We start from the raw sequence: 17,191 nt of genomic DNA, 5'->3' as shown, positions 1-17,191 counted from the left end.
TTCAAAAAAAAATCTGATATAAAATAAAATAATAATAAAAAATTCTTTGATTGTTTAAAATAAAATGAATTGTATTGTGTCGATTTCGAGATTAGACTCTCGTTGGGCATTTAGATAGGGACTGTAAGAGTCCAAGTATATTTTGTTTGAAATATTTAATGGACAAAATATGTAATGGCGTTGGCCAGCCTGTGCATATATTCCGCTATCAGTGCCTTACCCTTGTGAGTATTTTATGAATGACAACTTCAAGTAAAAGAAATGAAAAAAAAAATTATAGACAGTTACACTTCCAACTCTAAATATAAAGATCAGAAACGTTCCAAAGTTTCCTAGAACTTTCCACAAAGTGTAGATATTTTTCCTTTTTGATATTTTTTAATTGAAAAACGATAATATTCCCAGGAAATTTAGCATCTGCTAATCAAAAAAGACATTAATGATTAAAAATCAATCTATATCTAAACTTTAGAAGTCCAATAAATTTGGGTATGAAAATTGATTGACAGAGACAACTGGGAACATTGGTTTTAAGGGACTAACAATTGCAATTGTGCATTCTTAGAAAAACATCAGTTTAATATATTTCACATAATAAAAGTATCAACCATTCACGTCAGCTCATCCTCACAAAATCAATGGGAGTATTAAACACGCATTAGTTTCTTGCATAGTCTCATCTTCATCTATATCTTCAGCTCCCATATTTGTGACAGCCTAAGATGTGCATCAAATTTGAAGGTTTTAATAGGAATTTCTAGATTTTTTAATGATTGGATTTACTAGTCTTCCATTCCTCTCCACATGATAGGATAACCTTGGCTGCCTAGAGATTGCATCTACCATTACACTATTGTTTTCATCAATTTCTCCATTTATGAGCATTCGGGACGATTGGTTCACCACTTCCTTTTCTAACCAACGCCTTAAGCGTCTAATGCCATAAGCTTGCAATACCCAAAATATAAGTGTAGTCAATAGATAATTAAATCCAAAGTGAAGTCAGTGCACAATTTTAATATTGTTGTTATCAAAATTGTGTACTAAAGCCTGCAATTTGTGACTGATTAGTATAACTGACCACTGCTCTAATAACAACAACAATAAAAAAGATTTACAAGATCATAGGTCTCCTTAACGAAATGATCCAAAGCTGCATCAGTGACTGTCAAAGTAACTCCCCTCTCTGCAAGCCGCATAGCTACATCTTTTATCTGCAATCTTGCAACTTTTCTCCTCTCCTCATTTTTAAGAGGACCAAAGATAGGTATCTCATCAAGCCTAATTAATAGTTTTGGCCTCAAGCGCATTCTGACCTAGAATTCAACACCACATGAGCTTTTCCTTGAGCATAAAAGAAAGTTGAAACAAAAGGAGGTCATTTCTCAACTGTTCATACTTCAATAGTTGCTTGGTCTTGGTCATCTTGCAAGTACATTTCTCCGGCAGTGGAAGTCATTATAATGACTATGTTTGAAAAGTTAACTGTATGGCCATGTCCATCCATCAATCTAGCACTGTCAAGCATCTGAAGTAAGATGTTGAGTACCGATACATGTGCCTTCTCAACTTCATCAAATAGAACCACACTTTAAGGTCGTCTTCTAACTACTTTAGTCAGTTGCCCACCTTCTTCATAACTACGATATCTACAATAATTCATTAGAACTGAGCTTAAATATTGAATGCTTTTTATTCATAACAACTGGAGTAAGAAGATTTAATAAGAACCCTATATACCCCGGTGAAACACCGATGAGCCTTGTGTGAAAAATCAACTATTTCAATCACTGATTATTAATCTCCTATCGTAAACTATTATTAAAATGCTGAAAAACAAATTCCCAACTAATATCAAAAAATAACACAACTGCAACTTCACTTATAAAATACGGAAAGAAATGCGCAACACAATGAACACAATATTTTTGGACAAATTGTCTTTGGAAAAACCCCTAAGGGAAAACCAGTTCTATAGATGAGAAATTATATTAAACTTCAGCAAATCAAGAGATACAAAATTCCTTGCCTCTTACTGGTAGAATTTTGACAACCTCCTAATTTATCCCGCTGATATTCCCCACTGCTATTCCCATGCTAACACTGCACCCTTGCTAACACTGCAAACGTTTCTCCAAACTTCATGTTCTCCAAATGCCCCCCTAACCTCCTTTTATACTACTCCTTTTGGTAAACCAATAGCCGAGATTGATTTACAATCGACAGTTGAGATTAAAACAACTTAACAACCCTAACCAAGTTGGTTTCTAGTTGTTTCCAAAAGTGATCAATTAATTAACAAATATTTGTTTCTAATCTAACGAATTAGTTAGCAAAACAATTACTTGCTAAATAATAGCAAATGGACAAATAGCTATCCAAAGCTAACAAAACTAACACCTTGAAACTGAATGAGGCTCCATGTATTCAGACAAGTCAATCCGGACTAGGGAGTTCTCATCGTCAAACAGTTGTTCTGCAAGAGCCTTTGCAAGCTCTAGTTTACCAACTCCACTAGGCCCCAAGAATAGAAAGACCCCAATGTTGAGGTAATGGGTGTTGCACACATTGCATAATATTGTTATTTTATTATTTTATTTTATTATGTAATGTTGTACCTAGATGGACGTGCAACATGTAAAGATTCCCATGGAATATTCTTGATGAGTTGTATTGTAACATTGTGATAATATTTCATGTAATTATTTAATATTGGGGAAAAGAATTAAATGCCCAATATTAAATGTGGGGTCAGTGGGTTAGGTAGCACATGGTTTTAGCACATGGTTTATGTAATACCACTTAGTGGTTTTGTGGGACTTGCTATTATATAAGCAGCCACAAGGGTAGTTGTTGTTGAGTGAGAAAAAAGAGTGACAAGGAGAAGACAAAAGGCAAGAGTCGAGCGGGACAAGGCTTGACAGGTTAGCCAAGGGAGCATTTGTGAAGGTTGGAAGCATGGCATGGGATGTGTGGATTCACGTTTGTTCACATAGTTTGCTCGATTGTGGCTATGGCCATGAAGGCTTCCATGGTTGTATGGCAATGGTATTTTTGCTGAATAATACATGATGATGGATGCTTTTGGAGGCTGGGTTTTTCCCTCGATGAGGGTTTCCCAGGGTATATCTTGTGTCACATTTTATGGGTATGTTGTCTATTCTCTTGCATGTGGATTTTAATTCCATGTTTATTTTAGATCTATTATGGGTTATGTGGAAACGGTTATATTCTTTATTGCCAAGTTTCCCTTACAAGTGGTATCAGAGCTATGGTTTTATTATTGTAACCCTAGATTGAATCCATGGGAATGCATGAGAGGATAAAAAAGAAAAGGGCAAGATATATGAATGATTTATTGCAGATCTGAGGCTTTTGGGTTTGCTATTATGATGGGATGTTAAAAGATTTGGGCATGTGAAATTGTTGGACAAAAATATTTTTTCGGATGTTTCATTTAAATGAGGGTTTTGGGGGGTAGCTTGTAGAAATGACCTCCTGGGTAAAAATAGACCTCACCATTGGATCCGGGTCGACATTTCTATAAATTTTGATATATAATATGCCCTAATTTGGCCATGTTCAGAGGAAATGAAAGAGTTTTTTGGTTTCAGCCCATGATGGCCGTCAAATTTAATCCCGTCGAAATTTTCGTCACTGAAAAAATTTAAAATGAAAAATCGTACTGAAAATGGTAAAAAGACTGTCTTAGTAAAATGACCATAACTTTCTCTCAGAATATCAGATTTCAGAGTTCTTACAGGCGTTGGAAAGCTAATTCAGAGTACTACAACATGGTGTAGGTTTGGTTCTGTGATTTTAAAATTTTGTCAGGTTTTCAGAGCCCTAAAGTCAAATGTTATTTATTTTGAGCACAGATTAGGGCATAACTTGGGCATACAGAGTCAGATTTTGGACTTCGAGTAGTCAACGGAAAGCTCTTGGAGAGCTCTACACATTGGTTCAAATTTGGTGTAGGTTTGGCATGATTTATTTGTTGAAATATTGATCTGAACAATTTATAAGTATATTTTGACTATGGTAACATTGTGAGTTTATGGGATTGGAGATTTAAGTTTTGATGTCATTGTATACTCAATTCATATTTTAGATTGGTCTCATGATGATATGGTTATCAGTTTTTTTGTTTGGATATGCATGATGACTTGTTGGATCTACAAGTTGTGCAGTGTTGTAAGCGGTCTATACTTACAGGTTGCATTTATAGCTTGGTTATGGGTTGTCTTTGCCCATTGATCTTTCATTATTGGTGCATTTTTAGATTGGTGGCTTGGATTTGGGTTGTCTATGCCCTAAGTCACATGATTTTATCTTCATGTAGAAGGGATGAAATGTTGTTACCAGGTACAGTCATGGTAGAGGATTATGGTTGACTATGCTGACAGGTTGGACATATTGAGAGCCAGATGCTTGGTTCATGGATGTGATCATGGTGCCATGAATTTTGGCATGACATGATTGGTTATACAGGTACATCCTTGATGTTCATTAGCTTGGATACACGGTTTAGTGGGAGCTTGTGACAGTGATGGGGTGACAGTGCAAGATTAGTTCCTGGTTTGGTTTATATCTTCTTGGTTTGGAGAGGATGGATTTTATGATGCCATAGGTGACTTGGTACCATGGTTGAGTGGGAGTTTTGTTGGCATTGATATATTTATTGAGTGTTTGCAGATGTTGGAGGTTTGTCTTAGATCCTGTTGCTGCAGAAGCGTCTTTGACATTTGCATGGTGCACTTGTTATCTTCATGGTGTTTGAAGATGGTTATATCTTGAGGACTCATGGAGTTCTTGGTTATCTTCATGGTGTGTGGAGATGGTTCTTCCTAATATGTGAAGATGGTGTTCTTCATGGTGTGTGGAGATGGTTGCATCTTGAGGACTCACAGGGTTCTTGGCAAAGGTGTGGTTTATGCTTTTATTTGGCATGTTATTCTTGGTATGAGGATGGTTTCATTATTATGTCATGGTATACTCTTGATACGCATTTAGAGTTGTGACATGTTATGGTTTGTTCATATGGAGCATGTTATCTCTTTAGTTGAGATGGTAAGATCATGTTGTCATGTTTATGTTCCTGAGGCCATGGTTGAAACTTTGACATTGATCTTGGTTTAGTTTCTTGGTATTGAGTACACTGATCATAAGTTGGATACTTCATGATATTGCTATGTTGCATTTGGAGTTGGCATGGATTGATTGGTTACAGGTGCTCATGGATACTTAGAGACAGTGGTGACGCTGATTTCTCTTGGATTAGAGAAGTATTTGTTGGGACAGTTGATGGTTTCAGCAGGAAGTCCGAGGGGTAGTCACCTGATATGGACTTGAGAGGAGATTGTTCTTAGATGAGTCTTGGTTGGAGACTTGGGTATCTTGATGAGCATTCTCATTCCCCACTCTTGGTCTACTCGGCAGTTTGCTACTTGAGAGGTATAGCCCATTTTTTCTCTCAGTTGCATTATATTTATGCTTGTCTTTCATGGATATGGATCTTGAGCTATGGTACATGAGTTAGTTCTGGAGAGTTCATTTGAGAGATGGTTTAGCATTGGTTATCTCCATGTGCATATATTGTTATGCTGGTTGAGTTTGGGAGATGGTTTTATATTGGGCATTTTCCTTGGATTAGGAATGGTTATTCCTTGGTTTAGGAATGGTTTTATTGAGTTTGATCTTCTTGTGAGAAGCTTACATCCATGATGATTTATATGGTATGGTTTGGGTGTTGTTGAGGCTTTTTGTTGGGGTTTTATGGAGGAGATCATACTTGCACAGTTTACATCTAGAGGTGTGTGTAGAAGGACATGATACAGGTTATGATTTGCATGGTTTCTCTGGTCTTGGTTATCTTCCTGGATGTTCAGTTTTTCCTACATTGGATTTGAGATTGGTTAGAGATTGTGATCACTGGTTTGTGCTCATGTATGTCATGTGAGAGATGACATGGTTATTCCTTTATCTCTTTCCTTTGTTGGTCGTGGAGAATTTGGGAGACTATTGGAGACTTGTTATGAGAGTTGTTCTTGCAGGATATCAGTTTATGTATTGTGGATGTCCTTGATACTACATGGATTCACTTCTTTGAGATGTGTTGAGTGGATTGGTTATAGATTTGACATTATCTTTTGCAGTGGGAGCTTCTTGGTATATATGTGGCAGGTATTGCTCTTGAGGCTTGTGATTGCAGGTTGTAGATTGGATATGTCGGTGATATAAGATTCACTTTTTATACCTTTGAGGTATGGATAGTTGGATGGGTTTGGCACTTTGTTGTGGGTGCTATTTCAGCTATGGATATTTTGACAACTACGGATACATGTGATTACCTTTGGATCAGGTTACTTGTGCTTGGAATTTTAGTTGGTATAGGATTTTATGATCTTCTAATGTGACAAGTTGGGTGGTTTTCTCTTTGGATGGCTTCTATGTATGTCCAGTGGGAGTGGCATAATAGGAGGTGAGATCATTCATGTTTGAGATGCTAGATACTTTGATTTTGTTGCTGGTACCAGGATGGAGCACTTGGTGTATTTTGATCCATGATGGTGGATGTGCTGGGAGGGATTGTTCCCTTGTTTATTTATGTGGCTACGGATTGACCCTATGCAATGTATACAACAAGTGGGAGATTGTTGAGGTAATGGGTGTTGCACACATTGCATAATATTGTTATTTTATTATTTTATTTTATTATGTAATGTTGTACCTAGATGGACGTGCAACATGTAAAGATTCCCATGGAATATTCTTGATGAGTTGTATTGTAACATTGTGATAATATTTCATGTAATTATTTAATATTGGGGAAAAGAATTAAATGCCCAATATTAAATGTGGGGTCAGTGGGTTAGGTAGCACATGGTTTTAGCACATGGTTTATGTAATACCACTTAGTGGTTTTGTGGGACTTGCTATTATATAAGCAGCCACAAGGGTAGTTGTTGTTGAGTGAGAAAAAAGAGTGACAAGGAGAAGACAAAAGGAAAGAGTCGAGCGGGACAAGGCTTGACAGGTTAGCCAAGGGAGCATTTGTGAAGGTTGGAAGCATGGCATGGGATGTGTGGATTCACGTTTGTTCACATAGTTTGCTCGATTGTGCCTATGGCCATGAAGGCTTCCATGGTTGTATGGAAATGGTATTTTTGCTGAATAATACATGATGATGGATGCTTTTGGAGGCTGGGTTTTTCCCTCGATGAGGGTTTCCCAGGGTATATCTTGTGTCACATTTTATGGGTATGTTGTCTATTCTCTTGCATGTGGATTTTAATTCCGTGTTTATTTTAGATCTATTATGGGTTATGTGGAAACGGTTATATTCTTTATTGCCAAGTTTCCTTACACCCAATAGGTCGATGTAGTCTCCCAAGTCCTACCTTTGATCTAAGCACAGCCTCTGCAACTATCTTAACTGTTGTGTCTTGCCCAACAACTCTTTTATGCAACCTTTGAGCCAAGCCTAACAGTCAATCCTTATCATCCTAGGCAAGCCTAGTGGCAGGAATACCAGTCCAATGACTCATCACCTACATTGATCAGTAAACTATATTAATATATCATTGATATTGTGTAATGATGGTCCTGTCAGTACAGATTCACTTTCTGTTGTCTTATTACATGAAAATTAGAAGTACCACCATGAACTTTAACTAATGCCTACAATTACAAGTACTAAAATTATCAATAGAAGAATTCTCACATTACACATACCTCTTCAATTTGATCAGGCCCTACAATGTCTATTGTCCTTAAATTTTCCACAGAGTTAGTTTCATAACAAGTGATTGTTGCATCTATCTCTTGAAGTGCTCCATATCTAAAATTGGAAAATCTCACCACATTCATCACGTCTTCTGCCTCCTGTAGGGTAAACATCCATTCTTTACTGTATTGCTTCCAACAGGGATCATCTTAATCTCTTATTGTGTTGGAAACTATAATCCCAACTATCTTTGATCATATCCTCAGTATGGTAAACATATCTCCAGCATTAAAGACAAGTCTTGTTGGAAGATTTTGCTTAAGATTTTAATGGATTTGAATGTACTCTTCAACTTGTCACTGTCCCATCTAGAATGTTCTTGGGTAGCAAGAAATACATTATTTTATGTTTGATCTTTCTCCTCTATAGATGTTAAGCTATCTATCCAGTTCTAGCTCGACAGAGCTGTCAGTTGGTTTAAGCTGAAAGCTATCTGTTGTAAATAGTGTGAGAAAGAGTTGGAGCTCAGATGATAACATTCATATAGTTTCTTTTGATTAATAAAAACTATTTCTATTTCTCTTTCTACATTTTTAGTTGCTAATTTGAGAAATAGTGTCATATTTCAAGCATGAAGATCCTAGAGAGTAGCAAGATCAGCAGTGTTGAAGGAGGTTCTTTGCCAGAGAATAAAGAGATTGTTCATTCATAGTTTGTCTACAGACATAAAGATGTTTAAAAGAATTGGTGTTAAGCTGAAGTTATTGAAGTCTTAGAAAGAGTAGGTTTGTAAAGTGACTATAAAGAAGCCGAAGTCAAATTGTAATACAACTGATATAGCTACAACTGTTGGAGGATCAGATAGTTTGAAGAATAGAAAGCACAAGTATAAAAATATACTCCAAAAAGACAGTTATGTTTGAAAATAAAATTGAAGATTTGTAAAACTAAAGTGAATGTTGCTGAAGAAAGGAGGCTCCCAAACCGAGGGAAGTCACTAAAATTTGAAGTTGCCATGCAAGGTCAAATGTTTATCTTGGAGATTGATTGAGTTTGTATAATGTAAAATCATCACTGCTTTGAAAAACCAATCAAAGTTTAGATTGCTAGATGCAAAACAAGGGGTTTAAGGGTACAAAACTCTATAGAGTTAATGTTAAGGGGGGAAATCGTATAAATTGGTGAATTTAAAGCAAAAAGCCACAAAGGATGATATGGTTTTTAATTAATATAAACTATCTCTATTTATGTTTCATTGGAAAAAAAAAAAAAAGCACCAACTTACCTTCAATTCCATGGAAAATCCTGTGCAAACCACAATAAATTTCCTTCGTGCTTGCTAATATAAGCCTGAAGCAAAGTAGAAAAATAAAAGAACTACTTAAAGGAAAGGTAGATCTTGGTACCAACCTCCACCAGCTCAGCCTGCCTAGTCTTGTCTTTCTCCTTTTCAAGGGCATTCAACTCAACTTCTAGTTGAGTAATTTCCTTTTCATAAATTTCTTCAGGTTTACTATCTAATTGCACTCTCACATTTGCACATGCTTCATCTAGCAGATCAATTTCTTTGTCAGGAAGATGTCAATCTGTTTAGAGTTCAAACAAGCAAACTGTTAGAATTAATAATCTTTCTTTGGTTGTATTTATTTATTTATTAGGATAAACCAAGGTATCTCTTATGTATTATTTATTTTTCCTCTAGTCCACATGTAAAGGACATGTCATTCTTGTCCTATTGTCCACTTGTGAGGACAACTCGTTTTTGTATTTCTTTTAATAAGGAAAATAAATATTCTTTCTTAAGAGGAACTTGACACTTTGCACACACCTTGCATTTATAGAAATGAGAGTTACACATGCAAAGACATGCAACACCTTTCTCATCTCTTTAGAAGAGGTGCTTCTCTCTCTCATTTTCATCTAGTCTCCATTATTCACATCAAGTTTTTGATGCTATTGTAAATGAGCTTTTTTCATCCATTCTCTCTCTCTCTCTCTCTCTCTCTCTCTCTCTCTCTCTCTCTCAGGCATTTGCCTCATTCATAATACTCACAAGAGGTTTTCTTTGCTTTCCCCTTATCAAATCCTTGTCTCTTGTGTTGCTTCCTCATTGGTATTGCTCCATTGATCTTGTATCATTTGTATGGTAAAACTCTTCTTGCTCTCTTGGATTAAATCTATTATTTCATTTTATTATATTTTATCATTTCAATCACTTTTTCTTACATGGTATCAGAGCTAGTAATCCTTATTTTGAGCTTGTGTGAAGGGTTCATTAGAAGAGCTTGATATTGTGAAGATCTTGAAGTTTGAAATATTGAAAGTCTTATCTTATTCTTTTGTGGATTTTCTTCTTTCTTTCATTCTAACCCTCTTTGGAAGGCTTGTTGCCAAAGAGTTCTTCATTTTTTATTTTTTCTAACCTCCTTTGGAAGGCTTGCCACCAAAGTAGTCTTTATTTTTTATTTTTTTTATTGTATCTAACCCTATTTCCATTGCAAGCTTTTTAAGTTTTTAAAAATCAAGTTTTTTTCTTCTGTTTTTTGTTTTAGAAAGGAAAGTACAACAGTTCGTATTTTTCTTATATCTCATAATCTATGATCTGGGTTTGGTTGAAATTTTAACATCATTTAGAAAATATAAAAATAATTTTTTTTTTAAAATTTCATTTGTATCAGAATAATATTGCAAAATTTATTGTACTATATGTGCAGTATTATTTTTTTTTTCAAATTTTAAGATGCCAGATCATATTTTTATGATATCTCTCAATCTGTGATCTAGGTTTGGCTGAAATTTTCACAACGTTTAAAAGACATAAAAATGAAAAAAAAATTTTAAATTTTATTGAAAATAGAGTTAAATAAAAAAATTTATCGTTCTCTATGTGTAACACTTTTTTTCAGATTTTCAAATTTTTATTTTTTCTGTTTCTTCAATCTGGATAGTGGCTTTGCAGGGGACATTTTAGTTTGTAATTTTGACTCTCTAAATCTCTTAATAATTATTTAACATTCTTGTGGATAACAAGTCTCACTTTTTTATTTCAAATTTATTATTTAAATTTTAAACGTAATTTTTAAATCATGTTGACTTTAATTCCAGAAATCAAGTTAAATAACTCAAACTATCATGCTTGAAAAACTCATCTTTCATTTATATTCTTTTTTAAGCATATGTTAGATGTTGCTACTAACCCTTCTATAGTTCCTGGTACCTCAACTACACAAGATGAAAAAAAGGCATAGAATACTAAAAATGAGAAAGCCCTTGGCCTCATTGGTATATCTCTTAACCCAGATTTATATGTTCTAATTTCTCATTGCACTAATGCCCACGAAGCTTTGGATGTTTTAAAGCAAACATATGACAGACCATCTGAATCACACAAGATTTAATTGCAAGACAATTTGGAAGACTTGAGGTATATTGATTTCAAATCCATGGATGAATTTTTACTTAAATTTGATTATATTAAAAGTCAACTAATTGGATTAGGCATTACTCTCACTGATATTAGATTAATTACCATTATTTTAAAGAAATGTCTTCCTAGACAATTTCAAAAATTTATCACTAATGTTCATTCTCAACTTGCTATTCCTACTTTGTCTAATCAATTAACGTATAGTATTTTTCAAAATTTTTTGCGTCAAGAGGAAGCTAAGTTATTGCAAATTGGTACTCTTAGATCTAATGAACATGCATTTGTGTCTAAAAATCAAAATCAAAATCTTAGATTGTCTTATCATGCTCCAAATAATAATCAAAACCAAAATTTTAATACTCGCAATTTCAATAATAGTCATAAAAATCATAACTTTAATAATCGTCACAATAATAGCAACCTATTTAATTCTAGACCTTCTTTTAAGAACAATAATAATCAAAATACAAATCGTAATAACAACCATCCTAATTAATATAATAGTCCTAATAAGAAACCTCATTGTAGTTATTGTGTGAAAGATGGTCATTTGACTAACAATTGTTTTAAAAAGAAAAATGATAAGAAACCTATCAATAACAATAATAAAAAATCTCATGGTAATCAATCTCGTCATGCTTTTACTATTAGTTACAATGCCTCTAAACGATTAGAATGGATAGTTGATAGTGGTGGTTCTCAACATATTACATCTCATAAAGAATTTTTTGATTCTTTGTAACCCGATCTTTTGAATACTCCAATTCAATTAGCTGATAATAATAGTTGCAAAGTTGAAGGATTTGGTGGTGTTAATATTTCAAATGGAAAGTTACATGATGTTCTTTATGTTCCTGACTTGAAAACCAATCTCCATTCAATTGCTAAATTATGTCAAGATTATAAAGTTGAATTTCATAAGGACACATTTTCTATTATTGATCCTAGCACTAATGCTGTTGTTGCTAATGCTAAGTTGGGTCATGATAACTTATTCAAGTTTTATGAGTTTACCTCTTCTGGACACTCTTTGCACAAAGATATTGCTTTTAATATGGAGTATAAAAGGCTTGCTCATTTGAAAAATGAGCATATCTTATCTAATACAGTTGAAATTTTACCTCCTATTGCTTCATCTAAGATTGCATTTACAAAGTACACAAGAAACATGCAAAATACCAAAGGTTATCAAGCTTATAATCCTATTACTAACAAAGTGCACATAGCATGAAATGTTTGTCTTGCAAGAAATGGCGTGCATGATTCTTCTAATGCTCAAAATGAAGAATTTAGTGGAAGTAGAATTGTGTGGAGGACCAACCTCCTTCTCTAAACCCTACTACTCATATATCTACCTTTATTCCTCATATTCTTTCTTACAGTGGTAATGATAATGATGCATTTATAGATCATGGTAATAATGCTAATATTGATAATGGTAATAATGCTAATGTTGATACAAATGGTATATTCATATATCACGACTCTTCCCCTAGTGATAAATCTGTTAAGAAAAAAACTAAATGGTTTAAGAAATTACTTAGTAAAAGAGATCAATTTCTAGAATGGGTGGACTTCAACTTAGGAGGTTTAATTACTGCAAATATTGTTTGATGTTAATGATTCTCTTTCATCATCTTTGGCTTTTCTCTTTAGTATGTTGCCTAGAAATCATGGTTTATTAACTATTGACTTCATGCTCTTAATTCTATTTTCATGATCTCATACCATGATATTTTAGGTATATTTATTCATGAATATAAATGGGGGCCCACATATATATCTTGATAAATATACAAATTATTGTGACTTGACAATTATGAGTGCATTCTTATTTTTTCAAATATGCAATTTTTTTTCCTTGGGATTATGAGCTATTATAAACTATTGCCTTCAACATTTATCTTTTTCTATTTATTGGCACATAAGTGTAGTTTGTGCTTTTCTAGCATCATTCTATTGCCATAATTAGTTAATACCATTTATTCTTGGAGTTTCCCTCCAATTTTAATTAATTTGACCCATCTTGAAAGCATTTTACTCTTATTTGAAGGCAATCAATTGTTAATACTCATTCTCCTCCCCTTTGATATCTTTGAAAACATGCCATATAATGTTATGTATACTTCTTTGCTTAAATCATGAGTCATGCAGGTTATGGATTGATCACCCATTAACTTGCAGTAAAATGACTTATTAGTGGACTGTCTATATCCACTTGATTGAAGCATTGTTGATGTTGGATTCATTAGCTAGCCTTTTCTATGGTCCTTTCTTGAAAGTTTTGATAACATATTTGTTCTTTGCAAGATATGATTTATCTTGATTTTTTTGCGGTACCAAGTTACACTTATATTTACTCTATGAGAATTTACTTATACATAAAATGTTTCTAACTTGAATATAAGATGAAATTATCCTTGTGGATAGTTGTCTTTGTTTCTATGTTTCAGGTAATCCATCAAGGCACATACAAGATATCATTATTTGTTGTACAAATCCTATGCATCATGAATCCACTTGAAGATGTAACACACTTGAAGGATTATCCACTTCTCTTGGCTCTCCAATGATGCACCTGTGATAATGAGAGACCTCTTGCACAATGAAGATATTTCAAAAAATCAAGTTGTAATATTGTAAATTGGTTTTGACAACATGTCTCCAAGTAAAGATTAAAGGGGGGTGTTAGAATTAATAATCTTTCCTTGGTTGTATTTATTTATTTATTAGGATAAACCAAGGTATCCCTTATGTATTATTTATTTATCCTCTAGTCCACATGTAAAGGACATGTCATTTTTGTCCTATTGTCCACTTGTGAGGACAACTCATTTTTGTATTTCCTTTAATAAGGAAAATAGATATTCCTCTTTAAGAAGAACTTGACACTTTGCACACACCTTTTATGAATGTGGCATTCATAGAAATGGGAGTTACACATGCAAAGAAATGAAACTCCTTTCTTATGTCTTTAAAAGAGGTGCTTCTCTCTCTCATTTTCATCTAGTCTCCATTATTCACATCAAGTTTTTGATGCTATTGTAAATGAGCTATTTTGCTTTATTTCTTCTCTCTCTCTCTCTCTCTCTCTCTCTCTCTCTCTCTCTCTCTCTCTCTCTCTCTCTCTCTCTCTCTCTCTCTCTCTCTCTCAAGCATTTACCTCATTCATAATACTCACAAGAGGTTTTCTTTGCTTTCCCCTTATCAAATCCTTGTCTTTTGTGTTGCTTCCTCATTGGTATTACTACATTGATCTTGTATCATTCGTATGGTAAAACTCTTCTTGCTCTCTTGGATTAAATCTATTATTTCATGTTATTTCATTTTATTATATTTTATCATTTCAATCACTTTTTCTTACACAAACAATAATGAATCAATCTTACAAAGTCAACAAGATTCTTGCAATCTTCTGAACTAAAACAAATTTCTCTAGCTTTCATCAAACTTTTGAGGAGCTAAAATCAAAACAATAAGTTGACAAAATCATCTGATCAAATCTCATTTATTAAGTTTTAGAATACCCCCACAACAGACCCAATTCAATCATATGACTATTAAATTTGTAAACTTACCAGTTATATGATGACTTGATAATTGGGCAGCAACAACTAATGCTCTGTCCATGATGCCCTTCAAACTTTTCTCTCAAACTATGCAAAATATTAATGGTGTTGGGCACACTGGGTTCAGCCATGAACACTTGCAGGAATTGACGCTTGAATGTACTATCCCTCTCTACATATTTCTTATACTTTTCAAATGTAATTGCTCCTATACATCGTAGTTGGCCAAGAGCAAGCATTTTTAAAAATAAATTAGCAGCCCCAGTTGGACCTGAAAATGATCTTCATGTTAGCCAATTACGTTGACAACAGTTCTAAATCACAAAGAAAAGGGAAATCACTCACCATCTCGAAGAATCAAATGTAATTTATCTATAAACAATATTAATCTCCCTTCAAATTCTTCTACCTCCTTACATATAGACCTAACATGATCTTCAAAGTCACCTATGCATTTCTCTCCACCCACTAAGGCTCCCATGTCCAATGCTATCAATATAACTTCCACCAAATAACTACACCATCCTAAAGAAATTCATTAAATCACAAAGTGCATAATCATGAACTGCAACTTAATGTCAAGCCCTAATACAATACTCAAAGCCCATCAATTTTTTATTATATGAAAATCTATATAAAGGAAAAACTAGTACGCCAGAAAATAATTTACCTTGGCACATCTCCTTTGACAATCCATTGAGCCAGCCCCTCCACCACTAATGTCTTGCCAACACTGTCCTCTCCAATCAGCACAGTGTTGAGCTTTATCTTTCGGTAAAGAATTCTGATGATCCCATCTATTTCTTCATCTCTGTCAATTATCGGATCAAGCTCCAATGCCCCTTCTACAAGGTCATGACTATAGGACTTTAGGGTAGGGAAATTGTTATCAATGAAGATACTCTGCACCACATTATGCTCCTCGATTAGGGTTTTTATGTTGGATGCACTAAGGCCCACTTCTTGGAATTCTTGAATAATCCGTGAGTCCTGCATTAGACCAACAATCAGATGCTCCACCACCAGAATACTACCTTCCTTCTTCTTCACTGCTTCTTTACCACATCTTATGCAATTTTTGAGAGCATTGCTGTGCAAAATGCCATCAGGAGTAGAGCCCTGGGTCAGAAACCTCTCCAGGTCCTGGCGCAGAACTCTCTTGACAGATTCCAGTGATTCATCTCCATAAGAGGAAGATAAGGGCACAAAAGACAAAATGCTTTGTTTTAGTAGCCCAGAATCACCCTCCATCAGTGCAAGGGCCAGGTGAAAGGGAGTGACTTGTGCATGCCCATGTTTTTGAGTGAGCTCTACACTGGCTGCTACAACTCCCTCGATCTTTCTTGAGCACATGATATCAGGATCCATATTCTATGAGGCTATTGCACAACACCACACCTATTGGATGTGCTTCCTAATATCTGTTATATAGTTGCATTTCCTTCTCCTTTCTATTTTCATATTTCTATGAACTACCATGGAGGAGCATCCCATGTGGCTATAATTGGCTCTGAGCATATTTATGAGCAGTTACCAAAATTATGGGCATTTTAGAATTGGAGTTACAATTGGAGCATGTAACCCCTGCTCCAATGGCAGAATTTTTTTTTCTTGCACTGTGCACTTTCACTCGTCCCAGGGTAGTGGCTATTTTTTTCTATTTGATTCAAAAAAATTATTAATGTTTATTTGTGTATATATTTGAAACTAATTTTTAGTTACCACTAGAAGTTTTTTTCAATTAGTTGATTAAAATTCTTTAATAAAAATAAAAATTTTAATTTTAAAAAGCCATTTTCTATTTTTATTATTAATTTATGAAAAATAAAAATCTAAATAGTAGTTTTAAAAAGTCATTTTCCGTTTTTATTATTAATTTATGTTTGAAATTTGTTAGCCTCTTGCCTATATTATTTATCAAAACTAAGAAAAAATAGAAAGTTACTTTTTCTTTTTTTTGAAACTAATTTTTAGTTCCTGCCAAAAAAATTTTTCAATTAGTTGATTAAAATTCTTTAATAAAAATATTAATTTTAATTTTAAAAAATCATTTTCTATTTTTATTATTAATTTATGAAAAATAAAAAATCTAAATAGTAGTTTTAAAAAGTCATTTTCCATTTTTATTATTAATTTATGTCAAAAAATTGTTAGCCTCTTGCCTATATTATTTATCAAAACTAAGCACAAATAGAAAGTTGCTTCTTCTTTTTTTGACGATTAGTCCCTTCTATTAAAAAAAATACAATAAAGTTACATATTTACAAAAAAAGGGGCCAAGGGAAATAGGATTACCCCATGAGTTCATACGACCAAAGGCTAGATATCAACTATTCATCAAACAAAAAATTAGAAAACATAAAAAATCCTCAATCTACCAATGCAATGCCAGCCGAGGGAGGAGGATCTTTATCATCAGAGCCCCACCCAAGGGTGGGGTGAGTAGACGGCTCAAGGGGAGCCCATACA

The 17,191-nt window shown here is 34.0% G+C and overlaps 1 pseudogene; it reads right to left on the bottom strand.

Annotated features, from left to right (window-relative positions):
* Window positions 1-744: 744 nt before the first annotated feature.
* Window positions 745-16,090, bottom strand: LOC149570475 (chaperone protein ClpB1-like; annotated as a pseudogene).
* Between the last annotated feature and the right edge of the window lie 1,101 nt (window positions 16,091-17,191).

This window comes from Cupressus sempervirens, chromosome 3 (genome assembly GCF_028749045.1).
Source record: "Cupressus sempervirens isolate cs-2001-9-10 chromosome 3, ASM2874904v1, whole genome shotgun sequence".
In the NCBI taxonomy this organism is placed as follows: domain Eukaryota; kingdom Viridiplantae; phylum Streptophyta; class Pinopsida; order Cupressales; family Cupressaceae; genus Cupressus; species Cupressus sempervirens.
The sequence above is the reverse complement of the archived record's forward strand: the minus strand, read 5'-3'. Positions and strand labels throughout refer to the sequence as shown.